The sequence below is a fragment of the Bufo bufo genome, chromosome 4 (assembly GCF_905171765.1).
Source record: "Bufo bufo chromosome 4, aBufBuf1.1, whole genome shotgun sequence".
Classification (NCBI taxonomy): Eukaryota; Metazoa; Chordata; class Amphibia; order Anura; family Bufonidae; genus Bufo; species Bufo bufo.
In genome coordinates, this window is record NC_053392.1 from 580,664,463 (window position 1) to 580,687,651 (window position 23,189).

The window sequence follows — 23,189 nt, forward strand, 5'->3', positions numbered from 1 at the left end:
CAGCTGCACGCTTGACTTTTCTCAGTTCATGGGCAGTTATTTTGCGCCTTGGTTTTTCCACACGCTTCTTGCGACCCTGTTGACTATTTTGAATGAAACGCTTGATTGTTCGATGATCACGCTTCAGAAGCTTTGCAATTTTAAGAGTGCTGCATCCCTCTGCAAGATATCTCACTATTTTTGTCTTTTCTGAGCCTGTCAAGTCCTTCTTTTGACCCATTTTGCCAAAGGAAAGGAAGTTGCCTAATAATTATGCACACCTGATATAGGGTGTTGATGTCATTAGACCACACCCCTTCTCATTACAGAGATGCACATCACCTAATATGCTTAATTGGTAGTAGGCTTTCGAGCCTATACAGCTTGGAGTAAGACAACATGCATAAAGAGGATGATGTGGTCAAAATACTAGTTTGCCTAATAATTCTGCACACAGTGTATATAGAGGTGTTAGCTGTCATTGCAACCCTGGCTGTGGTCACAGGGAAAACTGCAAGATTTTAGGTTTTTTATTACGATATGAAAAATTGAAAAAGACAGCATCAAAAATAGTAAAAAAAAATACATTTAACATAAAAACTTGATTTATTTATTACCTTCATAATTATTACCTTGCCATGGTCTAGAACTGCTATCCTGCTCCTACCAGCATCTATCTGCTCTCCTCTTTCAGCCATGTCCAGCAGGACTCCATGACTCCACCACAGATGGACAATTTGATTCCTTCTTGACTCTCTAAACCATGTCAGAACTTATCCATGTATGCATTTTTCTTCAGCACTCATTACTCTGCATACTAGCTCAAAGGGAAGGGCAATTTTAGGATTTCAGTTTATTTTAATGGAACGAGCAGTCAGACTGAAAACTCAATATCAGGCTGTAGGAGCTATAGGATCCCCTTACTGGAATGGCAAGAAAAGACCATTTATAAATTGTAGTAGAAGACAACGTGGAATGCATGGGGTTAAAGGGGTTGTCTGAGTTTTTGATAGGTCATCAATATCTGATTGATGGGGGACCGACTCCAGGCACCCCCGTCTATCAGCTATTTGAAGACCAGTAACATTACGCACATCAGTCACGTGGCCTATGCCCAGCTCATTCCTATTCAAGTGAATGGGCCTGAGCTGCAATACCAAGCACAGCCACTATACAATGTACGGCGCTATGCTTGGTAAGCTGTGAGGTGGTTGCAGCACTCATGGGTGCCCCGCAGCCTCTTCTAACAGCTGATCCGGGGGAGTCCCAGGGGTCGCACCCCCACTGCTCAGATATTGATGACCTATCCTGAGGATAATCTGTAAATATCAAAATGTAGGACAACCCCTTTAATGGAATATTAAAGGGACCATGACACAAAACAGCACATTGTTCCTGTGCAGCCTAGCTTTCTTTTTATCTGGTCTCATGAGGTCTGCCATGTTCATACACCTGCTGTACTGTGTCTTCTAGTGAAGACAGCAGAATACGTTATGGATATATCAGATTTCATGAATTTCTTGTATTAAGGGTGACATCCCTTCTCATCAGAGCTGCCACCTAGTTTTCTTATGGAATAGCATACGTAAAGTGGTGAGATAGATCTTTAATATCTGATCAGGGAGGGTCCAATAGCCTGCTCCCCCACAATTATCTGTTCCTTGCAGCCTCCAATGCCGTGAATGGAACAGGAAGCACAGCTCTGTTCAAAGTGTAGTGGCTGTGCAGGGGTACTGCAGCTTAGCACCCATTCATTTCTATGGGAAATTAATTGCAGTACCTAGCACGGCCACTACACTTTGAATGGAGCTGTGCTTCCTGTTACATTCACAGTGCTAGTTCCAGCATCGGAGGCTGCAAAGAATAGCTTCTTGGTAAGGGAGTGGGGTGTCGGACCCTCACTGATTGGATATTAATGACCTATCCTGAGGATAAGCCATCAATATCAAGAGCCTGGGAAACCCCTATAACTGGTACTGTAATACGCTGTGAGTTTTTTGCCCGGGGGCCATATTTGTTCACTTCCAACTTTTCCATAAACAGATATAATTGAGAAATGGTTGAATACTTTTTGTAACCACTTGACCCTTAAACCGCCCTTTAAATCTCTCTTCGAGGGTCACCAGGCGGTATGGATACAGCAGTCACACATACAAAGTCCATTCAGATCTGACACATTTATCCTCATGTTATTTTCCTAATTAGTTCAGAAAAATCTACAAATGAGAAGAAATTACTTTACATAGAACCTCTTTGCCCATCCCCCAACCTCATTATAATCTGCATTTACTTGTCTGGGTTGATGAGTAATTAACCACTGTCGCCTAATTAATCTTTTCTGTTTCGGTCTCGTTCTGTAATCGTCTGTCCAGTCGTGTTGATATAGGCGGACGTTATTTGATTTATGAATCACGTCATCCTAGATGTGGGCTCAGCCTGTCCTGTCCGCCATATAGGAGACTATAAAGCCGGACTACCCCTCACATATATATATATATATATATAAGAATCTATAGAAGAAATGCCTTATGGGTATTCTAGCTATGCTCCCTTCATTGGTCTCAGTTGATGGTTGAGGTCAAGGTTTGTTATCTCATTTTATGGCTTCACTCGTCAATTATTAAATTTCTCGAGCAGATGAATAGTCATGAAAAGGCTTATTGGGACAAAGATAGCATATTTTCTGGAGACCTCTAACACGCGGCCAAGACAGAGACCTATAGAAATCTAGAAATGAGTTATTGACATTTGCTTCTTCTTTTTATACACTGTTATGCTGAGATCTATTCATGTATATAAAGTCAGTATGGTTCATGTTATTTTTTATAATAATATCAATCAAAATATTACTTTCAGCCATTTTTATTGCTCCAATGCATATAAAAAAAACAACAAAACATAACAACTTTGCATATAATCTTAATTAAAAATCTTCTACTGTTATATATACAGTCAGGTCCAAAAATATTGGGACATCGACACAATTCTAACATCTTTGGCTCTATACACCACCATAATGGATTTTAAATGAAACAAACAAGATGTGCTTTAACTGCAGACTGTCAGCTTTAATTTGAGGGTATTTACATCCAAATCAGGTGAACGGTGTAGGAATTACAACAGTTTGCATATGTGCCTCCCACTTGTTAAGGAACCAAAAGTAATGGGACAGAATAATAATCATAAATCTAACTTTCACTTTTTAATACTTGGTTGCAAATCCTTTGCAGTCAATTACAGCCTGAAGTCTGGAACGCATAGACATCACCAGACGCTGGGTTTCATCCCTGGTGATGCTCTGCCAGGCCTCTGCTGCAACTGTCTTTAGTTTCTGCTTGTTCTTGGGGCATTTTCCCTTCAGTTGTGTCTTCAGCAAGTGAAATGCATGCTTAATCGGATTCAGGTCAGGTGATTGACTTGGCCATTGCATAACATTCCACTTCTTTCCCTTAAAAAAACTCTTTGGTTGCTTTTGCAGTATGCCTTGGGTCATTGTCCATCTGCACTGTGAAGCGCCGTCCAATGAGTTCTAAAGCATTTGGCTGAATATGAGCAGATAATATTGCCCAAAACACTTCAGAATTCATCCTGCTGCTTTTGTCAGCAGTCACATCATCAATAAATACAAGAGAACCAGTTCCATTGGGAGCCATACATGCCCATGCCATGACACTACCACCACCATGCTTCACTGATGAGGTGGTATGCTTAGGATCATGAGCAGTTCCTTTCCTTCTCCATAATCTTCTCTTCCCATCACTCTGGTACAAGTTGATCTTGGTCTCATCTGTCCATAGGATGTTGTTCCAGAACTGTGAAGGCTTTTTTAGATGTTGTTTGGCAAACTCTAATCTGGCCTTACTGTTCTTGAGGCTCACCAATGGTTTACATCTTGTGGTGAACCCTCTGTATTCACTCTGGTGAAGTCTTCTCTTGATTGTTGACTTTGACAAACATACACCTACCTCCTGGAGAGTGTTCTTGATCTGGCCAACTGTTGTGAAGGGTGTTTTCTTCATCAGGGAAAGAATTCTTCGGTCATCCACCATAGTTGTTTTCCGTGGTCTCCCGGGTCTTTTGATGTTGCTGAGCTCACCGGTGCGTTCCTTTTTTTTTAACAATGTTCCAAACAGTTGTTTTGTCCATGCCTAATGTTTTTGCTATCTCTGTGATGGGTTTGTTTTGTTTTTTCAGCCTAATGATGGCTTGCTTCACTGATAGTGACAGCTCTTTGGATCTCATCTTGAGAGTTGACAGCTACAGATTCCAAATGCAAATAGCACACTTGAAATGAACTCTGGACCTTTTATCTGCTCATTGTAATTGGGATAATGGGGGAATAACACACAGCTGGCCATGGAACAGCTGAGAAGCCAATTGTCCCATTACTTTTGGTTCCTTAACAAGTGGGAGGCACATATGCAAACTGTTGTAATTCCTGCACCGTTCACCTGATTTGGATGTAAATACCCTCAAATTAAAGCTGACAGTCTGCAGTTAAAGCACATCTTGTTTGTTTCATTAAAAATCCATTGTGGTGGTGTATAGAGCCAAAAATGTTAGAATTGTGTTGATGTCCCAATATTTATAAACCTGACTGTATATTGATCAAACAGAACTGTGTCTCCATGGTGACAGACTGCAAACAAGTCTTGTGTAGTCTGATGCTGCAGTTATATTCTCTTCTAGCTGATCCCCTGCTTTTAGGTAACATGCATTTGGTAGCAGACCAATGTAAAGGAGTATGACTGCAGGGTCTGAGTACACAAGGTTTGTTTGTAGTCTGTAACCATGGAGACACATACAGTAGGTCTGCATAAGAGATTTAGATACAAAACGATAGTAGATTTTTTAATTAACCTCTTCTACCCAGGGCCAGTTTTCGCCCTTCTGCCCAGGCCATTTTTTGCAAATCTGACATGTGTCACTTTATGTGGTAATAGCTTTGGAACACTTTTATTTATCCAAGCCATTCTGAGATTGTTTTCTCGTGACACATTGTACTTCATGATATTCATACATTTGAATCAATATATTTCACCTTTATTTATGAAAAAATCCCAAATTTACCAAACATTTAGAAAAATTCGAAATTTTCAACATTTTTATTTCTCTGCTTTTAAAACAGAAAGTGATACCTCATAAAATATTTATTACTTAACATTTCCCAATATGTCTACTTTATGTTGGCATCATTTTGTAAATGTCATTTTATTTTTTTAGGACATTAGAAGGCTTAGAATTTTAGAAGCAATTTTTGAAATTTTTAAGAAAATATCCAAAACCCACTTTTTAAGGACCAGTTTAGTTCTGAAGTCACTTTGTGGGGCTTACATAGTGGGAACCTCCATAAATGACACCATTGTAGAAACTACACCCCTTAAGTTACTCAAAACTGATTTTACAAACTATGTTTACCCTTTAGGTGTTCCACAGGAATGAAAGAAAAATGGAGATTAAATTTAACTTTTTTTGTCAGATTTTCCATTTTAATCAATTTTTTTCTTCAACACATGGAGGGTTAACAGCCAAACAAAACTCAATATTTATTACCCTGATTCTGCGGTTTACAGAAACACCGCACGTGGTCGTAAACTAATGTAAAGGCATACGGCAGGGCTCAGAAGAAAAGGAGCGCCATATGGTTTTTGGAAGGCAGATTTTGCTGGACTGGTTTTTAGATGCCATGTCCCATTTGAAGCCCCCCTCATGCACCCTACAGTAGAAACTCCCAAAAAGTGACACCATTTTGGAAACTAGGGGATAAGTTGCCAGTTTTATTGGTACTATTTTGGGGTACATATGATTTTTAATTGCTCTATATTACGTATTTTGTGAGGCAAGGTAACCAAGGTTTTGGCACAGTTTTTATTTTTTACAACAATTATCTGACAGGGTAGATCATGTGCTATTTTTATAGAGCAGGTTGTTAAGGACGCAATTATATCAAATATGTCTACTTTACTTTGTTTCAGTTTTACATAATAAGGCATTTTCTGAACGCCTTATTTTTTTTATTTCCCTCTCGATCGTCTTATGCAGAGCTCATTTTTTGAAGGAAGAGTTGATGTTTTTGGGTACATATGATTTTTTGATCATTCATTATTACACTTTATGCGGCAAGGTGACCAAAAAAGTGGTAATTTTGGCACCGTTTTTATTTATTTATTTTTACAGCGTTCACCTGAGGGGTTAGGTCATGTGACATTTTTATAGGGCAGATTTTTACGGATGTGGCAATACCTAATATGTATACTTTTTCTTATTTATTTAAGTTTTACACAATAATAGCATTTTTGAAACCAAAGAAAGGATGTTTTAGTGTCTCCATGGTCTCAGAGCCATAGCTTTTTTTTATTTTTTGACCAATTGTCTTAGGTAGGGTCTCATTTTTTGCAGGATGAGGTTACGGTTTGATTGGTACTATTTGGGGGGGGGGGGGGCATGGGCCTTTTTGATCACAGGTTGTTACGGAGGCGGCAATACCTAATATATACTTATTTATTTATTTCACTTCAGTACAATAATAGCAGTTTTGAAGCAAAAAAAATCATATTTTAGTGTCTCCATTGTCTGAGAGTAATAGTTTTTTTTTTGACTGATTGTCTCAGGTAGGATCTTATTTCTTGCAGGATGAGGTGACAGTTTGATTGGTACAATTATGGGGGGCATACACCTTTTTGATCGCTTGGTGTTGTAATTTTTGTAATGTACGGTGACCAAAAATTGCTTTTTTGGCACTGTTTTTATTTTTTACGGTGTTCACCTGAAGGGTTAAGTCATGTGATATTTTTATAGAGCAGGTTGTTATGAATGCGGCAATACCTAATATGTAAACTTTTTTATTTATTTATTTCACTTTAGCACAATAATAGCAGTTTTGAAGCAAAAAAAAAAACATATTTTAGTGTCTCCATTGCCTTAGAGTCATAGTTTTTTTTAATTTTTTGACTGATTGTCTCAGGTAGGTTCTCATTTTTTGCGGGATGAGGTCACAGTTTGATTGGTACTATTTTAGAGGGCATATGCCTTTTTGATCACTTGGTGTTGCAATTTTTGTGATGTAAGGTGACAAAAAATGGCTTTTTTGGCACTGTTTTTATATTTATTTATTTTTTGCGGTGTTCACCTGAGGGGTTAGGTCATGTGATATTTTTATAGAGCAGGTTGTTATGAATGCGGCAATACCTAATATGTCAACTTTTTTATTTATTTATTTCTCTTTAGCACAATAGCAGTTTGTATTTTTTTTTTTTGTGGTGTTTATCAAACGGGGTGGATCATGTGATATATTAATAGAGCCAGTCGTTACGGACGCGACGATATCTAATAACGCGATGATATCTAATATGTGTTTTTTCTTTTTTTTATTCTATTTTTCTTATTATAAAATCTGGGGAAAGGGGCTTTTTTTTCTTTTTTTACTTGAAACTAAATTTTTTTATTAAAAACTTTTTTTTACTTTTTTTCTGTCCCACTCTGGCACTTAAACTTTTGGGGGTCTGATCCCCTCTGCAATGCATTACAATACATCTGTATTGTAATGCATTGCTTGTTAGTGTATTACACAGAGGCTGGATCTCCTGGACACCCGTAGAAGGCAGGTCTCGATGCCATGCAAGGCATTGGGCAGCCTCTGCACGGCATCGGGTTGCCTTGTCACCCATCGGGTCCCCGCCACAGCAGCGCGGGGACCCTATGGGCTGCCTCACCCGTAGCAAACCCCTTCTATGTCGCGGTCAGCACTGACTGCCGCATAGAAGGGGTTAATCTGCCGGCATCGGCTTTTACAGCGATACCGGAGGATACAGCAGAGGCCTGGCTATCAGGGACTGCCGGACCCCTGCAGTGATCGGGCGCACATCGCTCAGGTGCTCGCCCGATCACCATGACGTGCTATTACGTCAAGATGCGGGAAGTCACTGACTTCCATGACGTAATAGTACGTCATATGTCAGGAATGGGTTGAGACCATCCTCAAAGTCCTTAACTTTTTGGGTATTGCATTGAAGTATCAAGGTTCTTTTCAAAAACATTAACACATAAAAGTTACATAATTTCCAATATACCTACTTTTGGTTTCTCACGGCACTGATGTACAAACTGGATTCCAAAAAAGTTGGGACACTAAACAAATTGTGAATAAAAACTGAATGCAATGATGTGGAGATGGCAAATGTCAATATTTTATTTGTAATAGAACGTAGATGACAGATCAAACGTTTAATCTGAGTAAATGTATCATTTTAAAGGAAAAATACGTTGATTCCAATTTTCACGGTGTCAACAAATCCCCAAAAAGTTGGGACAAGTAGCAATAAGAGGCTGGAAAAAGTAAATTTGAGCATAACGAAGAGCTGGAAGACCAATTAACACTAATTAGGTCAATTGGCAACATGATTGGGTATAAAAAGAGCTTCTCAGAGTGGCAGTGTCTCTCAGAAGCCAAGATGGGTAGAGGATCACCAATTCCCACAATGTTGCGCAGAAAGATAGTGGAGCAATATCAGAAAGGTGTTACCCAGTGAAAAATTGCAAAGACTTTGCATCTATCATCATCAACTGTGCATAACATCATCCGAAGATTCAGAGAATCTGGAACAATCTCTGTGCGTAAGGGTCAAGGCCGTAAAACCATACTGGATGCCCGTGATCTCCGGGCCCTTAAACGACACTGCACCACAAACAGGAATGCTACTGTAAAGGAAATCACAGAATGGGCTCAGGAATACTTCCAGAAACCATTGTCAGTGAACACAATCCACCGTGCCATCCGCCGTTGCCAGCTGAAACTCTGCAGTGCAAAGAAGAAGCCATTTCTAAGCAAGATCCACAAGCTCAGGCGTTTTCACTGGGCCAGGGATCATTTAAAATGGAGTGTGGCAAAATGGAAGACTGTTCTGTGGTCAGACGAGTCACGATTCGAAGTTCTTTTTGGAAATCTGGGACGCCATGTCATCCGGACCAAAGAGGACAAGGACAACCCAAGTTGTTATCAACGCTCAGTTCAGAAGCCTGCATCTCTGATGGTATGGGGTTGCATGAGTGCGTGTGGCATGGGCAGCTTGCATGTCTGGAAAGGCACCATCAATGCAGAAAAATATATTCAGGTTCTAGAACAACATATGCTCCCATCCAGACGTCATCTCTTTCAGGGAAGACCCTGCATTTTTCAACAAGATAATGCCAGACCACATTCTGCATCAATCACAACATCATGGCTGCGTAGGAGAAGGATCCGGGTACTGAAATGGCCAGTCTGCAGTCCAGATCTTTCACCTATAGAGAACATTTGGCGCATCATAAAGAGGAAGGTGCAACAAAGAAGGCCCAAGACGATTGAACAGTTAGAGGCCTGTATTAGACAAGAATGGGAGAGCATTCCTATTTCTAAACTTGAGAAACTGGTCTCCTCGGTCCCCAGACGTCTGTTGAGTGTTGTAAGAAGAAGGGAAGATGCCACACAGTGGTGAAAATGGCCTTGTCCCAACTTTTTGGGGATTTGTTGACACCATGAAATTCTGATTCAACATATTTTTCCCTTAAAATGGTAAATTTTCTCAGTTTAAACTTTTGTTCCGTGATTTATGTTCTATTCTGAATAAAATATTAGAAGTTGGCACCTCCACATCATTGCATTCAGTTTTTATTCACGATTTGTATAGTGTCCCAACTTTTTTGGAATCCGGTTTGTATTTCGTAAGGACTCATACCATGTAAGTGCGGGTGGAACTGGAGAAAAACCCTTTGTTTGTGTGTTGTTTTATCGAAGGGCTGAGATGCTTTATTTTCTGTCTTTTCTGTCGGTTGGGGAGCTGACAGGCTCCTTATTTCTGCTCCCATTATAGCTCAGTTCTTATCTTACTGATAACAATTTGGCTTAAATGAGTGTTTATGACCTCTTAGTAAATTACAGATAAGGGTTATTAGATGACCAGCACAAAGTGAAAGTAGGATACACACAATTAGAAAAGCAGTTAACCCTTTGGGACAGAACGGCTTGATATTTTTAAGAAAGACAAACTGAAAAAAAGATTTTTATCCTAAAATGAATAAAATGCAATCATAAAAAAAATGCCCCCAAAGGTGTACATAGCCTTTAAGCACCAGTAACATCTTTTTTAGGAACCATTTTTGGGTACATATATTGTACTGCTGACATATATTGTTGCGAGTCCCCTGATGAGTTGGCCCAAGGCCAGCGAAACGCGTTGGGGAAGCTATCTCCATCCGTACCAGGGCCCTTGCCTCCTGAGCTGTGATAGGGAGAGCTGGGACACGCCCCCTTAGCTGCAGCAAAAAAATACCCTTGAGCGGTCAGCTTGATATAAATCTAGTAGAGCAATGAATGTGGAGATCTCTGGATCCATGTGAGGTCCAGGGCTGGTTCTAGCTTTGTTAGAAGGAGATTGTCATGTACTATATGATGTCTGATTTTCATTATTTACATTAGTCATGGGACAACCCTTTTAAGGATATGTCCACAATTTCCAGCAGTCCCATAGTGGTGAATAGAGAGGTCGTTGTGTATAGGCGGTGCACTCTCCATTCACCTCCTTGTCACCTTCACTAGAATGGGTCAGAACCATTGTAGTTACACTGTGCAGCCGCTGTAATGTTGATGGTGGGCAGGTAAGCAATGATAAGGTAAATGAGAACAGAGTTGATCAGCAGGGGTGCCAAAGTTCAGACCCCCGCCGATCTGAAATGAATGACCAGGGCCGTCTTTAATATTGATTGGACATTCGGCAAAAATTTACTTGAGCCCCCTGGATCCCGCCTTCCCACACCTTAGCAGGCAATCACCTCCACCACAACACGCACACAAAAAATCCACACACCTGGTAGAGTACAGTGAATGACTGTAAATACTTCCAGTTCTGAAGACTCCAGCGGCTCAGGATCAGTGCTCTGGGCAGCTGGGCTCAGGCTAGAAGTGGGCACCGCTCTGCAGGAAGGAGACCAGGGCTCAGCTTACCTTAGTGTTACAGTGAACCCCAGCACCCCACAGTATGCAGTATAGCACCCTATAGTATACAGCAACCCACAGTATGCAGTATAGCACCCTATAGTATACAGCACCACACAGTATGCAGTATAGCACCCCACACTATACAGTACCCCACAGTATATAGTAGAGCAGTATAGCAGCCCACAGTATACAGCACCCCACAGTATACAACACCTCACAGTATACAGTAGAGCAGTATAGCACCTCACCGTATACAGCACCCCAAACTATACACGATACAGCACCCCACACTATACAGTACAGCAGTATAGCACTCCACACTATACAGGCCCCCCACACTATACAGGCCCCCCACACAGTATACAGGCTCCCACACAGTATACAGCCCCTCACAGTATACAGGCCCCCACACAGTATACAGCCCCTCACACAGTATACAAGCCCCCCACAGTATACAGGCCCCCACACAGTATACAGCCCCCCACACAGTATACAGCCCCCCACACAGTATACAGACCCCCACACAGTATACAGACCCCCACAGTATACAGGCCCCCACAGTATACAGGCCCCCCACAGTATACAGGCCACCACAGTATACAGGCCCCCCACACTATACAGGCCCCCCACACTATACAGCCCCCCACACAGTATACAGGCCACCCACAGTATACAGCCCCCCCACAGTATACAGCCCCCCCACAGTATACATGCCCCCACAGTATACAGGCCCCCCCACAGTATACAGGCCCCCACACTATACAGCACCCCACTATACAGTAGTTTACAGTATATTAGTATAACAGGCCCTGTCACCTTTTTTCTGATGCAACACTCCTGATAGGACCTGTGATGACCTCATAGCCATGTGACCAGTAATATTGCTAGGTTACTGGTCACATGGTGATGATGTCATCTAAGGTCACCATGTGCTCTCACAGTACGCGCTGGCTGTCACAGCTGAGCTCTCACAGTACGCGCTGGCTGGACTCAGTGCCGGCAGGCATGGCATGGCAGCACCTCCTGTGTAGCTGACAGCCTGACACCCGGGGCAGTGGCTAGTAGGGCTCAAGAGGCAACTGCCTTGGGCCCCCCAGGAGCAACTGGGCCCGGGGCAGCTGCCCATTTTGCCCCTTGGTAAAGACGGCCCTGTGAATGACCTATCCTAAGTAGTGTTGATCAAAGCAAAGCATTCGAAGCAGAATTCAGTCCGAAGTTTAGGAAAACTTTGGTTCGCAATGAAGCCGAATGTCCTCATGCTTCGTGGTAACGAATCAGGTTTTCCTAAAATGGCGGCTGCACGTGTTACAAAGTAAAAGTAAAATGCCAGGGAACGCAAGATCACCCATAATGCCGTGCAGCCAGTATATCGCCGTGTGCATCACTGTGCAGTGCACCAACATTCATAGCTAATCTCTTCTGTTAGCTGTAGCATTACGCTAAGGCCGTATTACGAATAGGTGTAATTTAAGGCCCTATACATAACTGCAGAGGAGCAAAATTTATCATAGCTAATCCGTTCTGTTGTCTTTATTTTGAGCATTCGTAAGACCGCTTTCACACTGTTAGTATTTGGTCAGTATTTGATCTATATTTGTAAGCCAAAAGCAGGAGTGGGTCCAAAACACAGAAGACATGCAAATATTTCCATTACATTTTATGGGTCCATTCACACATTCGTGTGTGTTTTGCGGATACGCGGATCTGCAAAACACAGACACCGGCAATGTGCGTTCCGCATTTTGCGGACCACACATCGCCAGCACTATAATAGAATATGCCTATTCTTGGCCGCAATTGCAGACAAGTATAGGACATGTTCTATTTTTTTCAGGAACGGAAATGCAGACCCGGAAGTGCGGGTCCGCATTTCCGGATCCGGGTCGCACATTGTGCGGCCCCATAGAAATAAATGGGTCCACAATTCCGTTGCGCAAAGTGAGGAACAAAATTGCGGACATGTGAATGGGGCCTATCCCTGTTTTGGACCCACTCCTGTTTTTGGCTTACATATACTGATCAAATCCTGATGCAAAATACTGACGAAATTCTGACCATGAGATAGAGGCCTTACGGATGCTCAAAATACAGGATCCATTTATTTTTATTTTTTTCTGACAGATCAGAAGTAGGGAAAAATAAACGGTGATGTGAACACAGCCTTACTGCTGCCACCCTCCCCACTCTGTCATAGAGCCACCACTGTCACTGCTGCTGCCACCCTCCCCACTCTGTCATAGAGCCACCACTGTCACTGCTGCTGCCATCCTCCCCACTCTGTCATAGAGCCACCACTGTCACTGCTGCTGCCACCCTCCCCACTCTGTCATGGAGCCACTACTGTCACTGCTGCTGCCACCCTCCCCACTCTATCATGGAGCCACTACTTGAATCTTCGTGCACTGCACAATTAAGTCCATGGTGATCAATTAGACCTGACGGTAACAGTGACCTGTAATACTAACGCACAGTAAATCTACAGCTAACAGAAGGGATTAGCTATGAATCTTGCCGCACTTGATGTACATGGCGATACACTCTCCCTGCAGTTCCAAGCCTTCACAATGAGATTGGGCCACCAAGTGAGAAGAATATGATTGGGCAGATTGGGCTGGGTATACCTAAGATTCATGATGAATTAATTAGGGAATGTTACATCAGAGTCACTGGGGCAATCAGTTTCTGTCTCAGCAAAGAGCTGATTTTGCAAGAAGAAGCTGATGAGACCAGACAGGCAGTTCCGTTGGGAAATGTCGTATTACGTGACCTGCCCATAAGACAATCCCTTTAATATTTCTGATATCTTTGACTATTACAGATGGGGTCTTCTGATCAATAAAGACACTTTTACATCCCATTGAAGTATATACACAGCCTTCTGTGTTTGGTTCTTCCAGCTTCCTCTCGATCTACCTCTGCTTTACAGCCTCTGTAACAATATTTTCCTTTTCCAGATTTCCTCCATTGAAATTGGATATATTCATTAAACCCACCAATTGCTCGCATGCAAATCAAGAACCTGATACGCAGGATATGTTTTGAAAATATTCTTATCTTCTGTGAAACATCTGCTACTGCTCAGAATGTTTCATACATGTCATTTCACTTTCCCACATTTAACTTTTTCCTTTTTTTTACGTTTTACAACTAAATTTTTTTCCCCCTTCTTAAGTGAGTAATAAATTTGTCTGGTTACTCCAGTCTGCAGCGCTTGAAGTTTTAAAATATTTGTATACAGTATTTATTTCATTTTCAGTACTGGTTGTGTAAATGACCTATAGAAAAAAATATCTTTGTGGAAACTGCTATATAACTGCGTAGTGTTGCCCCTTTGAAAAATATTCTTCGGTGGATCTGAATAGTTTTGTACTTTTTGAGTTATTCAATAATACATATCTGTATAGCGCCACCTGCTGTTTGTTCTTTTCCTTATTTCTCTCCACTTCAGTAACATCACTGAGGTAGTTGTACATGCTCAGTTCCATCCCCTGATGAATAATAATAAGAAAAAATATGGCACTCACCTCTGGCTACATGGGTTTTTCCAAGATTTTAAAACTGATGACCTATCCTCTGGATAGGTCATAAGTATCTCATTGGTGGGGGTCTAAGGCTAGTTTCACACTAGCGGCAGGGGAGTCCGGCAGATCCGTCCTGCCGCTGGTGACCGTGTGCCTCCGGACTGCCGCTCCGTCCCCATTGACCTGCCGTGCTGCCGCCGGAACTCCGCCCCTGCCCCCATTATAGTCAATGGGGACGGATTGGCAGTCCGGGGGCACTCGTGAACTAGCGGCAGGACGGATCAGACAGGCTGTTCACCCGCCGGAACAGCCTGCCGGACTCCCCTGCCGCTAATGTGAAAGTACCTTAGCACTTGGGACCCCCACCGATCAGCTGTTTGAGAAGGCAGTGGTGCTTGCAGTAGTGTCGCAGACTTCTCTCAGCTCACCAAGAACAGCGCCGTACATTGTATAGCGGTTGTGCTTGGTATCACAGCTCAGCCCCATTCACTCCAATGGGGCTGAGCTGCGCCTAGGTCATGTGACCGATGAACGTGATGTCACATGGTCTAGGGAAAGCTGTGAGAAGGCTGCGTGCTATTTTGAGCATCGGTACCTTCTCAAACAGCTGATTGGCAGGAGTCCCAGGTGTCGGACCCCCCAACCATCACATACTGATGGCCTATCCTGAGAATAGGTCATCAGTTAAAAAATCTCTGAAAACCCCTTTAAAATTCTGTCTTTATTGCTCAAGCAGGATACATCCGATGAAGATAAAACTGGGCGACGGCCGCCCCCATTTATGTCCACTCATTATGTTAACTATCGAGAGAGAGATATTTCCATAAAAACATACATTAAACTTAGACGAGATAAAAACTTCTTAACCTTCTGACAAAGGATAAATACATTATGTTTACACCACCATTGTGGAATTAAAAAGACTTTTCCAGGTTCTCGACACTTTTCTAAAGTGGTGGAGAAAGAGTCAGGGCTTAGAGGGAGGGACAGAGCCTTTCTCAACCCACCTGAATTACTATAACTGTCTCCAGAACCTGATAGAAGAAACAGGTCAGCACTTCACCTTGGTATTGCATGCTGCACGGGAAAGGAGCAACCTCCAATGTATGACAGGTCTGTATCCCTAAAGAAAGCGTTCCCTAGGTCCCAATATCAAAGAGTTAAACGAATAGTCTCAGATCCTATTACGCAAAATACAAGAATAGCAGAAATGACAGAAAGATTTCAGGAACGTGGTTATCCACTGACCGTTCTCAATGAAGCTAAAGAAGGGATACAAATAGATAGGACACTAAAAGATGGGGTTAAAATGTCCAGAATTGCTTTGATACATAAATACCATCCATTTAATGTGGGCATCGACAACATAGTCAGGAAACATTGGCATTTGCTAATTAAATCATATCCGCAGGTTGATGAATTCAAACAACCCCCTCTTATTTGTAATAAAAAGAACCCTAGTTATCGTGACAAAATAGTACAAGCGGATTTGGGTAGTACTAAAGCTACATTAAAACAACAATGGTTATGCACGCCACGGATGGGTACATCCCCCTGCCTGCATTGTCTACAGTGCTCCCACATAATCAAAGGCCCCTCATTTCACCATCCACATACTGGGAAAAGTTTTGGAGTAAAAGTTTTTTTTACCTGTGACTCAGCAAACGTGATATATCTCATCAAATGTCCTTGTGGCCTTTATTATGTGGGCGAGACGATGCAGGCAGTGAGGGATCGTATTAGTAAACATAAATCCGATATAAGGACAAAAATGTTACCGGTCCCATATCACTTTGAAAAATTTAAGCATACAGTTGCGCTTTCAAGTGTTGGAACAAATAAAGAGACCTAGGAGAGGAGGTGATGTCAAAAGACTTCTCCTTAGAAGAGAGGCCTTTTGGATACATACCTTGGACACACTGCATCCAAGGGGTCTAAACAGGGACTATGAAGTCACACATTTGTAAGATTCTTATAAACAGATCAATACGTTTAATATGAATGATTGATATACAACTTTTTATGCATTTTTATGCATTTTTCTAGACCTCAGCCTTATGATGGCAAAAGAACATTTAGCTTCTTCAAGAAGGTCGAATACAAATTTTCTGTTATGTGTTACTTTGTCTCACCTTGTTTAATTAGTTGATTGATTACTGATTGAATACCACCCAGTTGAATGGGAGGAGACGTCCCTAGATGGGCGGTACTATATGCTATATATGATTTGATTTTTCTTTTTGGATGTACCTGTTGAGAAAGGCTTGCATGCCGAAACGCGTCCTGGTTGTAGGACTCTTCACATTTATGAGAAAATAAAAAAGAAGCTTATTCACAAAGACACAGCAGCTGGGATTCTTTTAAACCTGTCTCCAGAACCTGGCGTAAGTTAAAGCTCAAGTCTACGCCAGCCCTCTGGCTGGAATAGATTTAAGTTTCTGGCACATGGCGGGCCAGAGGTGCGTCTAATTGATTAAGAGGTCTTTGCCTCTTAATATATTGGGCACATCTTACTGCAACACAGGAAGATGTGATATGGAGAGTTGTAGCAGAAAGGACATGCCCTCTGAACTGTTATAGGGAATGAGATGCAGCAGAAAGGAAACACCCCCTGAGAAGGGTCATGTCCATTGGGCTGCCATCTTGAAATTAATCTAACAGAACAAATGGAGCAATGAATGGGGAGATCTCAGGATCCTTGTGAGGTACAGGGCTGGTTGTAGTTTTGTTTGTTGATTTTCATTTTTAAAATAATCATGAGGTACCCCATTTGTGTTGTAAGCCCACCAAGGCCGATCTTCCTAACTGAGTATTGTAATGTGGAGTTGCAAAAGTTAGATGGCACAGGGACAGTTGTCTTACAACAAAACAGTCAGCCTTACTGGAAGAACTTTCAGTATGAGAGGGTGGCTGTATATACAGGCCGGGAAGCGGCAATACCACCACCTGCTCTTTTCCTAGCGACCATGTGAACGCTGGGGACCGTATATCTGCTTGAGCTGCTGGGTCTTAGTAGACCCAAATCAGCTTTGGAGTGAGGCTACATGCACACGACAGTGAAAACTGGCTTTTTCAGAATCATTGCAGTCTATGAGCCTATTCACATACTGTAGCTGTTTTTTTTTTAGCGGCTAGTGAATAGCAGACGTCAAAAAATAGGACATGTTTTCACAGCCAATGGGACCATTTTTTAACGGCCGCTTAGACAGGAGTGCATCCGTCTAACAGCCATTAAAAATAAGTACACTAAGACAATATGGCATTTTAGGGGTTTAAAAAGTAAAAAAAAAAATACCTCATCCACTTGCATGCACAGAGGTAGTCGCTCCTCTCTTGACTGAAATGAACCTGGCGAAGGACCTGTACTCATCGCAACATCGCAATCACGTCACCACGCGATCATGCTGGGCGCGCAATGACTTCATCACACTGAGCGCAGGTCCTTTTTAATCAAGAGGAGCAACTGCCTCTGTGAATGCAAGTGGATGAGGTTTTTCTTTTTTCTAAATAGAAACATTACATCTGGGAGCCACTATGGGAGGCATTATTATTGCAGGGGTCACTATGGGGCACATTATGGGCCTCCAGTGGGGGCATTACTACTGTTGGGGGCCACTATGGGAGACATTATTCCTTCTGAGGGCCACTATGGGAAACATTATGGGCCACTATGCAGGGCATTATTACTGCAGGGGTCATTATGGGGGACATTATTACTGTTCCGTTTCCGTATGTCCATATTTCCATTCTGCCAAAAAATAGAAGATGTCCTATTATTGTCCGCATTACGGACAAGGTTCGTACTGTTCTATTAGGGGCCAGCTCTTCTGTTCTGCAAGATACGGAATGCCCACGGACGTCATCCGTAGTTTTAGCGGATCCGTTTTTTGTGGACCACAAAATTTTTCTGCATGATAATCTGCGTAGAAAAAAAACGCACGTAATCTGCATCATGTGCGGGTGGCCTTAGAGTTGTACATAATAGCTCAGAATGGCTGTGTTAAAGGAAATATTAATTATTAATATTTGAGATTAATATTAATAAATAGGTGTAACCAACTACTGTTGGCTCCGCCTATTTCCTAGCTTTGCCTGTTTCTCTACCTTTCCTGAACTGCGTGCACTGGACTACGGCGGCGACAAAAGACTCTATGTACTGTATCTTAACAATAAACTATATTTATTAAAACAAGTATACAGTTCACCGTCAATTATTACTGCTATATACACTGCCCTTCCAAAAAAAAAGTCGCCAACAAAAATATTTAGTTGGACCGCCTTTAGCTTTGATTACGACACGCATTCGCTGTGGCATTGTTTCGATAAGCTTCTACAATGTCACAAGATTTATTTCCATCCAGTGTTGCATACATTTTTCACCAAGATCTTGCATTGATGATGGTAGAGTCTGACCGCTGCGCAAAGCCTTCTCCAGCACATCCCAAAGATTCTCAATGGGGTTAAGTCTGGACTCTGTGGTGGCCAATCCATGTGTGGAAATGATGTCTCATGCTCCCTGAACCACTCTTTCACAATTTGAGCCCGATGAATCCTGGCATTGTCATCATATGCCCGTGCCATCAGGGAAGAAAAAATCCATTGATGGAATAACCTGGTCATTCAGTATGTTCAGGTAGTCGGCTGACCTCATTCTTGGAGCACATACTGTTGCTGAACCTAGACCTGACCAACTGCAGCAACCCCAGATCATAGCACTGCCCCCACAGGCTGGTACAGTAGGCACTAGGCATGATGGGTGCATCACTTCATCTGCCTCTCTTCTTACCCTTCTGGTTTGCCTCACTGATTAGTGGTTTTCTTACGGCTACACAGCTGTTCAGTCCCAATCCCTTAAGTTCCCTTCGCATTGTGCGTGTGGAAATGCTCTTACTTTCACTATTAAACATAGCCCTGAGTTGTACAGTTGTTTTTCTTCGATTTTATTTCACCAAACGTTTAAGTGATCGCGATCACGATTATTCAGGATTTTTTTCCCCGCCACATATTCGAATACGATGGGTCCCCAACTTTAGTAGTTTCTGCAATCTCCTTAGATGTTTTCTCTGCTTGATGCTGCCAATGATTTGACCCTTCTCAAACAGACTAACATCTTTTCCACGACCACGAGATGTGTCTTTCGACATGGTTGTTTAAGAAATCAGAAGCAACTCATTGCACCAGTTGGGGTTAAATAACTTGTTGCCTGCTGAAAGATAATCGTCCATGCAGTAATTATCCAACAGGAGGTTCATAACTACCGTATATGCCGGCGTATAAGACGACTGGGCGTATAAGACGACCCCCAACTTTTACACTGAAAATATAGAGTTTGGGATATACTCGCCGTATAAGACTACCCCTTTTTCAACACACAGCAGTACATTACTGCATCCCACCACCATCCCTGGGTACCTCTGCCATCCCTGAATCCCACCACTATCCCTTGGTACCACTGCCATCCCTGCATCCCACCACCATCCCTGCATCCCACCACCATCCCTAGATACCACTGCCATCCCTGCATCCCACCACCATCCCTAGGTACCACCGCCATCCCATGGTATCACCACCATCCCTGCATCCCACCACCTTCCTTGTCCTCTCTCCCTGCCTCCCAGACCCTAAACATGTGCCACCTATACCCTGAACATGTTTTTGTTATGTTATTCTTCATATTCAGATTCACATATGCACATCTGCGCCGCACTTAGATACGCCGCACGGAGATCTCGCACATGCGCAGGAGCGAGATACGAGCGGCCGTGAGGATCCCGTGTATCCACGCTCGCCGCATGAAATCTCGCACATGCGTAGGAGCGAGATGCGAGCGGCCGGGAGGATGGCGGTACAAGGAGCATACAAGGTACAGAGCAGGGGGCGGTATACAAGGTACAGCGCGGGGGGGCATATGCCGTGGGTTACATCGCAGCTCTCAGCTGCTGGGGATACAATGCAATAGCCCGGGCTCTCTCTGTTGATAATTCGGGCGTCCCGGCACTGCAGCGCCCGCCATACCTGGCGTATAAGACGACCCCCGACTTTTGAGAAGATTTTCATGTGTTAAAAAGTAGTCTATACGCAGGAATATACAGTATTTGCTTAGTTAAATCCAGGTGGCTTTTTTTTTGGCCAGGCAGTGTATATATATATATATATATATCCTAATGGCTATATAAATATGTATATATGCAAAATAATCCACTGCACTCCTCTGTAGATGGTGAAAAAAAGTGTATTTATTCACACATATCTCACAGCGACGTTTCGGTCCCCTTACGGAACCTTTCTCAAGCCAAGTGAATTACAAAGTGCATGTGTAGTTTTACCGGAGACCTATACCACCTGGTCCAGATTTTGTAATTAATCTCTTGGAGGCCAATTGATATGGAGGACTTATGTGTGAATAATAAAGATCTTTTCCATTGATCTGGGGAAATAGTAACTCCCATTTCTTCCTGCCAAGCCCTAGCCAATTTTAGACCTTGGGGATGTATCCCATGATCCTTATCCTCAATCTCTCCATCATTAATCATACTATAAATCAAGGAGACCGCATGACCTGGGGCTGACTCAGAGACACATAATTTCTCAAATGTGGTCAGTCGTGTACTAGACTGAGACCCAGGTGTCAAGGACCATATGAAATTTCATAGTTGAAAATAAAGGAACCATCTACCTGGCATGTTTGGGAGGAGGTGAGACAAATCATTCAGGGGGAGCAAGCCCCTGTCGTTTTGAAGATTTTTGACAGTAATCGAGTGGACAGCTGAGGTTACGAAGCTCGTCAGATTTTTAAGGGAGTCAGGAAGTGCCTGATGTCCAATACCATGAGAGGTGCAGGCCTTGAGACCAATTTTAACTTGTGAGCAAATCTATACCATAGTGTGGCTAAGGAGGACAGCAGTGGAGATAAATGTAAATGTGGAATCTGGCTACGCGAATCTGCCGGAAGCCAAAAGAGTCCGGGCATTAAGTGAGGAGATACATCTCTTTCAATTTCCACCCAGAGCTTCGAGGCAGAGTTATGAACTAGGTCAAAGACGCAATTCGTGATAGATGCCCTGTAATAAGTAAGAAAATTTGGTAGGCCTGCTCCTCCTGAGGACCTAGAGCGTGTCAGCAGATCATAACTAAGCCTTGGTCTCATGCCCTTCCAAACAAATCGCGTGGTGATTCTTCTAAGGCGGGTAAAAATTGAGACAGGAATCTGGCACGGAATTGTTTGAAATAAATACAAGAGTCTAGGGAGAATTTCCATTTTTGGGCTATTGATTCTACCAAACCAAGATAATTATAGGGACTCCCATTTATGGAGGTTGGATTCAATAGTTTCTGCTTTGCCGACCTAAGGATGGCGATACAGTTGAATTACTGTGGCCGCTTGCTTGTAGAAAGGCGCGGGTGGTTGCCAACCAACTGCCTGTGTCGGGTCTCAGGCGGTGTGATGTCATTGCGCACGCCTGCGCCAAGACACAGACAGCAAGGTGACTTCAACATGCTCGTCTGAATCCAGAAGCCTGCAACTTGGACCTCCGGCGGTGGGAAATCAGGTGAGTATTTTTTTATATCTTGTCCACAGTGGGGGCTTTGTGAATGCTATGGGCACTAAATGTTGCCATTATACCTACTGGAGCCACTGAGAGATTGGTTATAACTACAAGGGGCCTTTGCAAGTACTGGGGACACTGAAGAGGTCATTTTGCATGGGAGCACTATGTGGGGGCCATTATAACTGTTGGGGGGCACTATAAGTATTGCTGGAACTACAGGGGGCATTATAACTTCTGGGGCACTACAGGAGGGCATTATACCTATACGGGGCACCACAGAAAAGCCTTATTACTACTGGGGCACTACAGGAGGATATTATACCTATTGGGGGCACCACAGGAGGGACCTATTACTACTAGGGCATTATACCTTCTGGGGCATTACAGGAGGGCATTATACCTATATGAGGCACCACAGGAGGATATTATACCTATTGGGGGCACCACAGGAGGGACTTATTACTACTAGGGCACTACAGGAGGGCATTATACCTATACGGGGCACTACAGGAGGATATTATACCTATTGGGGGCACCACAGGAGGGACTTATTACTACTAGAGCACTACAGAAGGGCATTATACCTTCTGGGGCACTACCGGAGGGGATTATACCTATACGGGGCACCACAGAAAAGCCTTATTACTACTGGGGCACTACAGGAGGATATTATACCTATTGCGGGCACCACAGGAGGGCATTACTAGTACTGGGGCACTGCAGAAGGGCATTTTTCCTATAGAGGCACCAGGAGGCCCTTCTTACTGCTAGGGCACTACAGGAGGGTATTATACCTATTGGCTGGCCACAGGAGGGCATTAAACAGTTAGCACTGGGGGTCTTATAGGGGACATTATAACTATTGGGGACACTATAATGGTGGATAAGTACTACAGGGGGGTCTTATTACTGCTGGATGCACTATGGTGGCCATTATTATTAGGCACAATATGGAGGGCACTATCACTAACAAGGGCACCCTTGGGGAGTAGTATCATTATGGGGGTCAGTATTACTAAGAAGGGCACTCTGGGAGGGAATTATTGCTATAAGTAGGACTTTTATATTACTATAGGTGGACTAATCTGTATGGCAGTATAATTTCTGTGGTATAGTATTTAGGGGCATTGGGGAGCACAGTAGGCACAGTATTCTGGGCAGCACCAG

The 23,189-nt window shown here is 42.9% G+C and overlaps 1 protein-coding gene across 1 annotated transcript in view; it reads left to right on the forward strand.

The window, feature by feature from the left end:
* HHAT (hedgehog acyltransferase) overlaps positions 1–23,189 on the forward strand; it is a 366,627-nt gene that overhangs the window by 318,846 nt on the left and 24,592 nt on the right.